This window comes from Diabrotica undecimpunctata, chromosome 4 (assembly GCF_040954645.1).
Source record: "Diabrotica undecimpunctata isolate CICGRU chromosome 4, icDiaUnde3, whole genome shotgun sequence".
In the NCBI taxonomy this organism is placed as follows: Eukaryota; Metazoa; Arthropoda; class Insecta; order Coleoptera; family Chrysomelidae; genus Diabrotica; species Diabrotica undecimpunctata.
Window position 1 is genome coordinate 2,984,018 of NC_092806.1, and position 12,325 is coordinate 2,996,342.

General features: G+C 32.5%; 1 protein-coding gene across 2 annotated transcripts in view; it reads left to right on the plus strand.

Annotated features, from left to right (window-relative positions):
• LOC140439043 (alkaline phosphatase-like) overlaps positions 1-12,325 on the plus strand; it is a 586,651-nt gene that overhangs the window by 280,553 nt on the left and 293,773 nt on the right. The window lies entirely within an intron of this gene.

The window sequence follows — 12,325 nt, forward strand, 5'->3', positions numbered from 1 at the left end:
CCAGTTGTGCGTAATGTTTTTTCGACTCTTCCGAAAATACGATCTACTGGAAAATAACTGTGCCCTCGTACGTGAAAAGTAATATTAATTGTTATGTCCTTCATCTAAACCACCTCATTGAATATTGAGAGAATAATGTAGTTTTTGTTTTGAGCACTGTATCCAACAAAAATAGATTAATTTTCATTATGGCTGGATTCGAGCCACAAAAAAGCAGTTAAGTGGTGATACAAAGCACTACAAACCTGTGAACTACCCTTCATACCATCATTTTGGCCCCGTGTGTAAAATGATACATCAGTTTTATCCTGTTTAGAATTTAAACCGTAATGGCGTACAATACCCAGATAGTGCTGCCACAGCTAACGGGAATAAAATGCTTCACATAAGGCAGTACGAGGCAAAGGTTGATGTTAACTGTGATGTATATATTTGTTTTATTGACTACAAAAAGGCATTTAATAGAATAAAACATGACAAGCTCATATCCATCTTTAAACAAGCGGACTTAAATGATCTCTCTCTCTCTCTCTCTCTCTCTTGTCGTTTCCTCATTGCTGAGGATCGTGATTTCCTACAATGCGGGCTGTCAATTCTCTCCATCTCTTGCGATTTTGGGCTGCTCTCATGGACTCGGAAAACGTCTCTCCAGTGGCTTTCTGTACTTGATTTGACCATCGGATAGGTGAGCGTCCTCTGCCTCTACGTCCTTCTACGTTTCCGCACACAATTAGTCTTTCTAAGTTCTCATTGTCTCTTCTCGCAATGTGGCCAAAAAACTTTAAAACATTTGCAAGACACTGAGAGGAGAGTCTGGTCTGAATGTTTAGCTCTTCGAGAATCGACTGATTGGATCTGTGCTCCGTCCACGAGACGCGTAGCATTCGTCTCCAGCACCACATTTCGAATGCGTCAATCCTTTTCCTATCCTCTGATTTTATTGTCCATGTTTCGGCACCGTAACTGAAGATTGAAAAAATGAGTGTCCGTACCAGTCTCATTTTGAGTTTTTTGGATAAAGAGCGGTCCTTCCACATTTTTGACAGTCGACTCATCGCGTTCTTGACCATCCCTATTCTTCTGCGAATTTCCGTATGGGAGGAGGCTGCATTGCTTAAGGAACATGCTAGATACGTGAACTCGTCTACTTTCTCGAATTGATTTAGGGCGCCTATTGTTTGGAGCATATTCCCGTGGTCCACAATCATGATTTTGGTTTTCTGATTATTAATCTTGAGCCCACACTTGTTGCTTTCGGTTTCTACTCTCTTTATCAGTCTCGACATCTCCTCTTCAGATGTTGCTATCAGTGTTGTATCGTCTGCGAATCTTAAGTTTGAGATCTTTTTTCCTGCAATGGAGATGCCGACTCTCCATCCATCGAGTGCGTTTCTCATTATGTATTCTCCATATAAATTGAACAGGTCTGGAGATAGTATGCACCCTTGTCGTACACCTCTGCTGGTTTTGAAGGTATCAGATTGCTGGTTTTCAATTCTTATTTTAACTGAGTTATCTTCGTATAAGTTTTTAATTAATATTGCCAAATGATCTGGAACTCCCATCTCATGAAGAACTGTCCAGAGAACTTCCCACTTCACACAATCAAATGCCTTTTGGTAGTCTAGAAAACAGATTATTATTGGAATTTTAAATTCGCGGGCCTTTTCTATGAGCTGCCGCATATTAAGGATTTGCTCTCTCGTACCCTTCCCTTTGACAAAGCCGCTTGTTCTTGGGGAATTTGTTTGTCTAAGTATTGTTGCAAACGGCGTTTAATGATTCTTAGTAATATTTTGCTTGGATGGGAAATCAGTGAGATGGTACGATAATTACTACACTTTGTAGTTGTTCCTTTTTTATGGATTGGTATGCACAATGATGTGCGCCATTCTCTGGGCCACTTTCCGCATCTCCAAATTTTATTACAAAGTTTCCACATTATGTAACATCCTTTGTCTCCCATGTTCTGAAGGAGCTCTCCCGTGATATCATCGCAGCCAGGGGATTTATTCTTCTTGAGGTGCCCTTGAGAGACTCTCTTAAATGATAGAGACTTGCAAATTATATATGATTAAATTACAACTAATGCCAACATTAAAGTAGATGATCAGTTGACAGAGATAATTTCCATAGATAGAAGAGTGAGACAAGGATGCCTTCTGTCGCTAGTGCTATTAAACATCTTAGCTCGAAGCGTATCTTCGAGCAAGCACTAGGACAACTACAGGAAGGTGTCTTAGTTAACCGAGTGCGTCTAAACAACATTAGATATGCTGAGGACATAGTAGTTTCTGCAGACAGCGTAGATGCGCGAAATAATAAATACACATCCTCAAAGGCCAATTGACAGGATAAACAGCTACACATATCTTGATACTAACATAAACAGTTATTGGGACCACTCTACTGAAATAAAACAAAGCATATGGAAAGCAAGATTAGGGAGAAGAAGAATATATTGGCTTCCTTAGCTATGGAAGTGGTTTAATACGTCTACAACCAGACTATTCCGAATAGCTGCAACTAAAGTTAGAGTAGATATGCTAATCTCCAACATCTGGAACGGATAGTCACCGTAAGAAAAAGAAGAATCAGTTTCTTCAGTTGTAGATGTTATAAAATATTAAAGATGTTCTGTTTAATTTTATACATCATAAAATTCCTTAATTCTCTTTTATAAGAAAAAAATTTAACAAGATAAAAAAGAAGGACATTGAATATGAACCTGTACTATGTACAATAATATTTCAAACATTCAGTGTTGAATTTAAGGTATATAGTTAAGAGCAATATTTTGTTATAGCAATAAGGAATGTTATTTCTTAGAACCACTTTTATTTCTAATTGCTCAACGTATACATAAAATATATACTTCATACCAAAGCCCTAGTAATACCCAACGAGCTTTCCAAACGAGCAACTTAATATATATACACTCGAATAATTTTATCAAATATCTAATAACCTACCGCTTATTGCATTATAACTTGAATGCACAAAATAAGAGAGCATCAGAGCTCGTTAATAAAGTAATACGAACTTTACGAGGTATTAACATTACGTCTGGAAGATTGCTTGCAATATTTATTAACTGCCAAAATTACCTTAATTAATGAAATAATTGAAGTGTATGCATGTGGTTATGGCAAATCCTAATTTGAATAATAAAGTAGAATAATTATTCTCATCATACAGGTAAATGTTAGATAATAAAAGAATAGTCCAGGCCATATAAGAGTAAAAACATTATTTAACACTTTTAGTTTACTCTCATCTTATTTATTACGACTGTGTAACGTAATTGGTTCAACATCGATCGATAGTCTACATTTTTCTTCTTTTCCATCTTCTTTTTTAGCATCGCTATTTCTTATACTTCTACTTGTATTCTTCATTTAAATTTTCTTTGTCCGCACATCCTGCGCCGCAGATCCTTAAATCTGCTCCCCATTTTTGCTTTACCTCTCTTTCCCTCGATTTCTACAACGCCTATGGTAAAGCTGCTGTCATTATGAAAAACGGCTTGCAGGATTATGGACTACAAAATTATCAAAATCGTCACATACAGGTCACAAGTATCGCAGTAGAAGATAAGTCAGGAACAATTAACACAATCTATCTATATAAACAGTATAATTCCTGAAGAATGGCTAAGATCAACCGTTGTCCCTCTTCCCAAGAAGGCTCATGCTAAGCAGTGCAGTGATCATCGCACAATCAGTCTGATGAGCCATACCTTAAAAATATTCCTCAAAATAATTCACAATAGAATTTACAGAAAATTGGAAGAAGATACCGGAGAAACTCAGTTTGGATTCCGGGACGGATATGGAACTCGCGAAGCATTATTTGCCTTTAGCATCTTGACACAGAGGTGTTTGGATGTGAATCAAGATGTATTTCCTTGTTTTATTGATTACAACAAGGCTTTTGATAACGTCAAGCATGACCAACTTTTAGAGATCTTGGAAGCTAAACACTTAGACACTCGCGATATAAGAATAATATCTACTCTGTATTATAATCAGAAGGCAGTCGCACGCATCGAAAATAACACAACAAATGAAATTCAAATTAAAAAAGGAGTTCGACAAGGATGTGTGCTGTGACCAATGCTATTTAATCTCTATTCGGAAGAAATTATGAAGAAAGCATTGGAGGAAGAAGAGATTGGGATAAAAGTTAACGGCCAACCAATTAATAATATTAGATACGCAGATGATACGGTTTTATAACGGAGACAGTAGAAGACCTGCAAGCTATTTTAAACAAGGTAGTCACAGCTAGTGAAGAGAAAGGGTTAACAATGAACGTCAAGAAGACGAAATTCATAATTATTTCAAAAAAAACAAAGATTGAATGCAAACCTGTACATTCAAAATAACGAAATCGAACCGGTGCACAAATATAAATATTTGAGAACAAGCGTTAATAACAACAATGACATCACAGAAGAAATAAAAACTAAAATTGGAAAGGCTCGAGCTGCTTTTATTAATATGAAGGACATTCTGGGAAATCATAACATTAACTTAAATCTGAAAATAAAATTGGTTAGATGGTACATCTTCTCAATACTGCTGTACGGAGTAAAGACTTGGACTTTAAACAAGAGCAATACCGATAAACTAGAGGCCTTCGAAATGTGGATATACAGAAGAATTTTGAAAATACCTTGGACAGACAAAATAACAAATAGTGTAGTTCTTCGAAGAATGAACAAAAAACGGGAGCTGTTGATCACCATCAAGAGAAGAAAGTTGGAATATCTTGGGCATGTGATGAGATGGAAAAAGTACCGATTGCTCCAGTTAATTATCCCAGGAAAGATTTAGGGCAAACGAAGCGTGGGGAGACCACGTATATCTTGGCTGCGCAATTTAAGAGACTGGTTCCAGTGCACATCTAACCAATTATTTAGAGCAACAGCTTCAAAGATACGAATAGCAATGATGATTGCCAAACTCCGTAGCGGAGAGGGCACTTGAAGTAGAAGAAGATCTATATAAAATGCTATGATGACAAGTCACACCGTTTGTCCAGTAAATTAACGACGCCATCTAGGAAAGGAATCTGAACTACCAACATCTGACATTTCAATCATATTTTGTTCTTGAAACGACATGTTTAATTAATAATACTGTAATAATTAGATTAATTAATATAATTAATAATCAATTATAATAATATTTTTATAATTACTAATTTATTATAATATTATTTTTAAGTTATAATTTAATGCAAAATAATTTAAAGCTTTATGTTAGGTTAGATTTAAAATTCAAGCGTTATCTGAACAAATAAACTGATAGATAAAATAAATTAAAATTATATGACATATAAAGTACAAAATATTTGTACCCACTGAATAAAAAGTTATCTGAAAAATAAATTGTGTTTATTGTAGTTCTTTATTAAGTTATAGGTTATCGCTAAATCAAAATAATAACCTAAATATTGTTTAGTGTAGATTAAAGACATTTATATTAAAATATTTAATGAAATCAGAGAATACCTATGCAGAATATTATTTTTATTTTTTAATGACAAAGACTTTTTAAAATGTTCAGATTAAGTAAACCGACAGTAATCTATATTCTGAGAAAATATTGTAAATAGTTGTTAATAAATTATTATAAAAGTAGGTATAAAATTTTTATTTACTTAGTTTAGTGATTTAATATTTTTATATTTTGGATATTTAAAAAAATGGATTAATTAACCTTTTTTTAAGAGATATTGGTGCTATTGATTTAATAGTAGTAGTATCGGTTTCCAAAATGAAAAATATGCACAAAGTACCTAGGTTGTCAGATTCTTTTAATAATTATAAAATAAATATAATTAATGTGTAAAAGGAAATTTTCAAAACTTTCAATAAATCTTCTATATAATACAAATATGGAATATTGATTTTAAATTCTGACAATTTCCTGATACTTTTTAGATATGTTTTGTCTAGCTTAGTTTAGGTTTCTGGGTTAGGTTCTAGGTACCTACCAGGTAGAAGGGAATAAATAATTCTGTATTCTTGATAAGAAGTTTAAATGGAGATAATAGAAATTGGTTCTTACAAAGGAGATTCTGATTATAAAGTAAAGCCATTTTTAAGAAGTCTACTTAACAATTCAATTTTTATAATGATTTTCGTATTAGAACCAGATATGCAACATAACTTTTTTTTGAATGAAAGAGAAGGTTTCGGTGCTATTTTGTCCGGTGGAAGTGGCTGTAAACTTGGAAAGATTCAACCGTTCTAACCTACAGTAACATTCTACGAGTATAACCTAGCAACAAAACAAAATTAAGACAATTTTGAAGATGAATTGCTAAATGAAGACAATACTAAACTTTTTGATCTTTTTAAAGTTTACATTTATTAGACGGGTACTCTTTATTTTATAAATAAATGTCTATCCTTCAGATAACTATCTGTTAGATATTACTGTTAGATATTAGACAATATTAATGTGGAGGTGAAAAGACCAGCCCTTTTATTCAAGATGTTTATTATTTTAAAAATTTAATTTTTATTTCTTTTGAAAATTTTGTTGATCCTAAAAAATTGACTGTTAATTTGGTGATCGGTAAAAAATATAATACAGAACTTGAGCTTTCCCAACAAATAAATTGTCAAACTAGAATTACGCTGAATTTATTCGTAGGTCGATTCGTATTCGAAGACGACTTCTCGCAAAAAGTTCAACGATTCTCCAAAAGTGACTTATTCGTTATGAAAGTTTAACATAAGATTTATTCTGTTGTCGTCCTAGCCTTACATAGTAGGAAGAGAGAAAAAATTAAGTAGGGTGATTGTAGATGCAATTGGTTGGTAATAAGAAGAAATAACATAAATATTTTCTTGGTAATAGATTCGTAGCAGGCAGTGACTATAATGCAAAAAATACAATTCGTGGCTAGCGACAAACAGAAATAAACGGACGGGAGTTACTAACAGCATCACAGGCAAGAACATTAAATTTACATCTACTGGAGTAACTATAATTGGCCGACGGACCCTAATAAACTGCCAGACTTTATAGACTTCTCTACATATCCTACACAAGCCTTACGTTCTTCTTAGTAACCTATATCTTCCTGTTTCATCTCTATGGCTTTTGTCTACAAACTGTATTGTAGGTTTTCTCAAGAAAAAACTATATTTTTATTTCATGTAAATATAATATTTAGTTTTTTCAAACATGATTTGGATTTTTATCGTTTTCTTTAAGAAATAAACCAATAATAGGCATTTTTTAGTTTACATGCACTTTTTCGTTGACGTTTTTTAAAATTTTTGGTAACAAAAGTAATAGAGATAGTGTATTTGGGGAATTTCTCAGGTCAGTAGATTAGGAGGGGTTCCCTAGGTAGAATAGAATAAAATTTATTTAGTGAATATACAAAAATAGTTTTGTTTTTGACAAGTCAAAGGAATAGTGACACTTTTTACATACATACATATAAAATTTTTGCGAATTTGAACATTACAAACAGATATTTAATATTAATAATTTAAGAAACAGCAAACACACTAAATAAAAATATAAAAACATGAAATATTGTCATAATAGGCAAAAAATTATACAAACCAACATCGGTCGAATTTGTTATGCTCTTTGTCAACCAAAAACGTTGTGCATCTCTAGATTTTGTATCTTTATCATGGAAGTTGGAGTTTATGTTAAACTTACCTTTGTTGACATGAATTTCAATCAGCTTCTCATTTTTATAGAGTGAAGGTATATATGGTGAAAATAAAGGTTTACAGTGTCCTCTATACTCTGCTCTTGCAAGAGCTGAGTACAGAGGAGTAGGAGGTTAGCGGAGAGTACTTCCTCATTACTCGTGTTTGTAGTTTAAAAATTCGATCTGCGTGACAAGAGTTAATCCAAAGAGTTATTTCGTACTTCAGATGATAATGGAATAATGCAAAGTAGCACATTTTAAGGGTACTTTTAGGAATCATATAAACTAAGTTGCGTATTAAAAATGTACTTGTAGCAAGTTTAGAATTTAAATAATACGTATGAGCACTACTCAAATCCAAATTATTATCTAGAAAGATTCCTAATAGTTTAGCACTATTTCTTGAGATACACTTCCAATCGGAACTAAAAATCAAATTTTGATTTTTCTCTTCATTTAACTTCAGCCCATTAGTAAGAACCGGTTTTTTTTTGCTTTCTGGGTATCACTTTATATTTTAATTTTTAAATTATGCTGATCAATATCAGTATTATTAAGAGATGTATCATCTGCGAAGCAAACACATTTTAGTAAAAGTGTAGTGAAATAGTTAGTTCAGATAAATAAGAAACAAAGTAGGTCCTAATATCAAACCTTGAGGTACACCATATTCGACAGTGTTAAACTCAGAATAGCTATTATTAAGAAAAACTGCCTGTTTTCTATTTGTTAGCGATGATCTAAATAGATTAAGAGTGTTTCCCCTAATACCGTATTTATGCATTTTTTTCAACAGTAATTCATGCGAAACACAGTCAAAAGCTTTGGGTAAGTCACACAATGTCAAAAACACAAAATGACCTTCCTCCAAACCATCAACTATATCTCTCACAATTTTCTGTATAGCTAGTGTAGTGCTACATTTTTTTCTAAAGCCATTATGATGACAGTGAAATATTTTATGTTTTTCTAGATATTCTATCAAACAATCATTTAGAATACTCTCAAAAATTTTGCCAAAAATGGGAATGATTGAGATGGGACAATTAATTCTAATTTCATTTAAAGCTTCGTTTTTGAACGCTGGTAGCACTTTTGTTACTTTTAATACATCTGTAAAAATGCCTTCAGTAAGACAATTAATAATATAAAGAATAATTCGGTACCTCGGAGCTAAAGGACACTATGTCCATTTTCTTACTTTTTCAGGAGAGCAGTTTTAACATTTTTTAAATTTGTAATCAGTAAATACCCAAATGTTTCTTATATTTAACCAAGATTAATATTATATTATTGTGGTGTGTATAATCGTTTTTCCTTCCATAAAGTGTTATATACCTGAAGTTTACCGTTCATTATTTAAAAAAAATTTTAAAATGTGTAGGTGGACATAGTGTTGTTTACCTCTAACAACTTTTTAAAATAATTTGGCATTGCATGTTCTCTACGAAATAAACAATACAAACACATTAAACAGCCTATACTATTATTTTATTAAAGGTAAATATTATCATGTTATAATAATTAAGTAAAATTATAGACACGTTTCAAAATTGTTGAAGATGCTCCATATCATATTCATCTTCTTGTGGGTAATCGTTTGCGGCTATAATACATCGCTATGTGTTAAATTTTGATAAAACGCATGACAAACTAACGAAACAAAAGGCAGTAGTGCAATAAAGTCCATGTACTTTTGTTTTGTGATTGGTAATGGGATTACTGAGACTTGATTTAATTGGGCTGGAAACGCTACTTGCTGTCTTCGGTACCTCATGAAGTCCACTTCATACATATTTTGATTATTGAAATCGGTCTTATAATAGAGCTTTCCAATGTGTTCTTGTTGGACTTGTAGAAAAACACATGTTGACAGTTAGAAAGTTGAGTCTTTATTAACATTCTTTTTTCTAATTACAAAAGGAGGATTAGGTAACAATTTCTTATCGAACAGCGTTTTGAAGTTTTTGAAATCTGCAAGTTCCATATTTTGCACTGTGTATTTACCTGATGTTTGCCTAACTAGTTGTTGCCAGTCCCATGGTGTTAAATTGGCCAAATTGGAGAGCTTCTTTTTTTTTCTTTCGATTAAAGCATGAACACTGTCTGCTTCCATATTATGTGTGTGCCTTTCAGTAAAAACTTTTAAGTGATCGTCTTTATATGAGGGTACGTACGCAGTATCCAAAAATAGCACATTATAATACTTATATTTTTATTTTGTCCATAGCAGTTATCGGTCCAAAGAGTAATGTCCTCTACTTGACTACCTGGAATTGTATTGTCAGCCCATTTCAAAATTGACAAGGCAATTTCATTTGCACCGCGGGCCCCTTTCGATTCGTCGCACATCATACATTGTACAGAAGAATCACTGGCATCATATAATGTAAAATTTAATGTCCAAAGCTTCCTTTTGTAGAAACTAATACAATTGTTTGTTAGTGGTAAAGGCAAACATTTTTGCAAATCACCAGATAGTACTTTGTATTTTGGTGACTCTTAAGCCATTATAAAGTCCAATTGTTTTAAGTTATACCGAGTTTTAGATTCAATTAGGTGAGCATCATGATCAGCCCGTACACTGGTTAGTTCATCTGCAGTAAGATTATTTTTCAATTGAGCGGTGAATGTACTGCATGTATCGCAAATGTCTCTTTCGGGTGGTATAAACGACAACTTGAAGTCTTAATTAAAAATATCTGCGTACAACCACTTTTTGCTCTAAGCTTTGGATCTACATGTCTTTTATTACATTCATCAATGTACAGTTGATATATCTTTTCTATTGTAAGTTCTGTGCCCAGATAATCTCTCTTACTCCTTTCTCTGGAATAATGACTCTCGTACTTTGGGAATGATTTAATATGTTGATATATACTATTTATGGTTTCGGTAGGAGTTTTATTGATTGGCGTGTATCTACCTCTTTGATCAGCTTTTATTAAACCTTCTGGCTCAATTTTTTTCAACATATTTACTACTACTAAATAAGATATACAAACTGTGTTTAAAAACGTAGCCTTGCACACCTTCAATCGCTGATTGTTCACTGTAAAATGGTAGTGTAGTGTATTATTTTTAGATTTGATAGAATTAAGGTCTTTTTTTTCTTGATCAAAGAGTAGGTTGGATGTCGATACATGAGAAGATAAATTGCTTTTTAAGATCTGAAACGTTTGTCTCAGTCCAGTATGAGTTGAAAATTTTTTGTCTTTCGTATTCTGGCAATCTTTCAGATCATTTCATGCAACACATGCAAGGACGCTTTAACATTTTTGCAAGCATATTTTTGCCTCTTTTACTGAGATACTCTTTCCCACCAGCTATTTTTCGTTTGCGAACATTACAGGCCCAATTTTGTTCCTTTACTACACGTTTTTTAACTTTTTGTTTGCACTTAGTTATATTGTGTACCTTTCTTTCTCTTTTTCTTCTTCTAAAATAACTTCATTATGTTATTCTTATTTCTAGGGCAACGTTGCCAGAACAACGAATATATTATATTAAACCAGCTAAAAGTAGGACCTGAATCGTGTTTTATTATAATTATTTATGAAAATTATTTAATTCAAAAATAATATTAAATAATAAAAAATTTAGACATGACTTTAAATTATTATGTTTAATTTCAAATCGAGAGGTGTCATTCGTTTCTCGTAAAGTGTAGCACAAAACTGTATTGAGTTGTGGCATACTAGAATAAATAAAACACACTGGAGAAATTAAAAATTTAATTTGAAATTAATACATTTACAGTGAACAAGTGTGGAATTTAAATATATGTATTATAATTTGAAACTGCTGAAATAATAGTATTTTGTCATATCTCCATTATTAAAAAATTCTTCAAACATTTCGAACATTAATTCAACCGTCTCTCTGGTTATTAAATTTATTAGATACCGTTTTTTGTTGTTAATGATAAAAATAATATTTATTTAAACACATTTTTAAACGTTATTTTTTTTTATTTAGATTTAGTGCAATTCCGTTAGCTGTGATGGCAACAATGAATTGTTTCACGAACCATTGTGTCCTGTCTGAATACTGGTTTACATTGGGAAAAAAAGTATACCAGTTTTATATGACGGGAAGTGTACAAGAGTACATAACACTATGTCCAGAGGGTAAATGACGGTGCACACATTATAGTAGAGGTAAACAACACCAAGTCCACATGGTGTTGTTTACCTCTGACTGGAAGTGGAGTTGGTGTTTATTAAAAAGTCGGTAACTTGCCGTAAAATTGTCTCTGGGCATAGTATGGTTTACCTATGTGTAGAGCCAGAAAAGTTATATTCAAAAGTGCAATAATCTAAATTTCGATTAAAATGGACATAGTGTCCTTAACCTCCGGGGTACACAATTATTAACTTGTCAATACTTGTATCGATTGTTTTCACAATCATTTTTTTGTTTTAGAGATAAAAATCCGTGCAGTATAAATTTTTCAATCTAGGTAAAACATTCCTGATTTCAGTCAGAACAAGTAATAAAAATAAAGAGTGGCAAGCAGAATGTACTTCTTTCAAATAAATCTATGGCTATATTTTCATTTGCGTAATTAAAAGAACTTCTATGTTTAGCTAATGAAGTAAAGTAATTATTGAAATCGTTTGATGTAATCGCG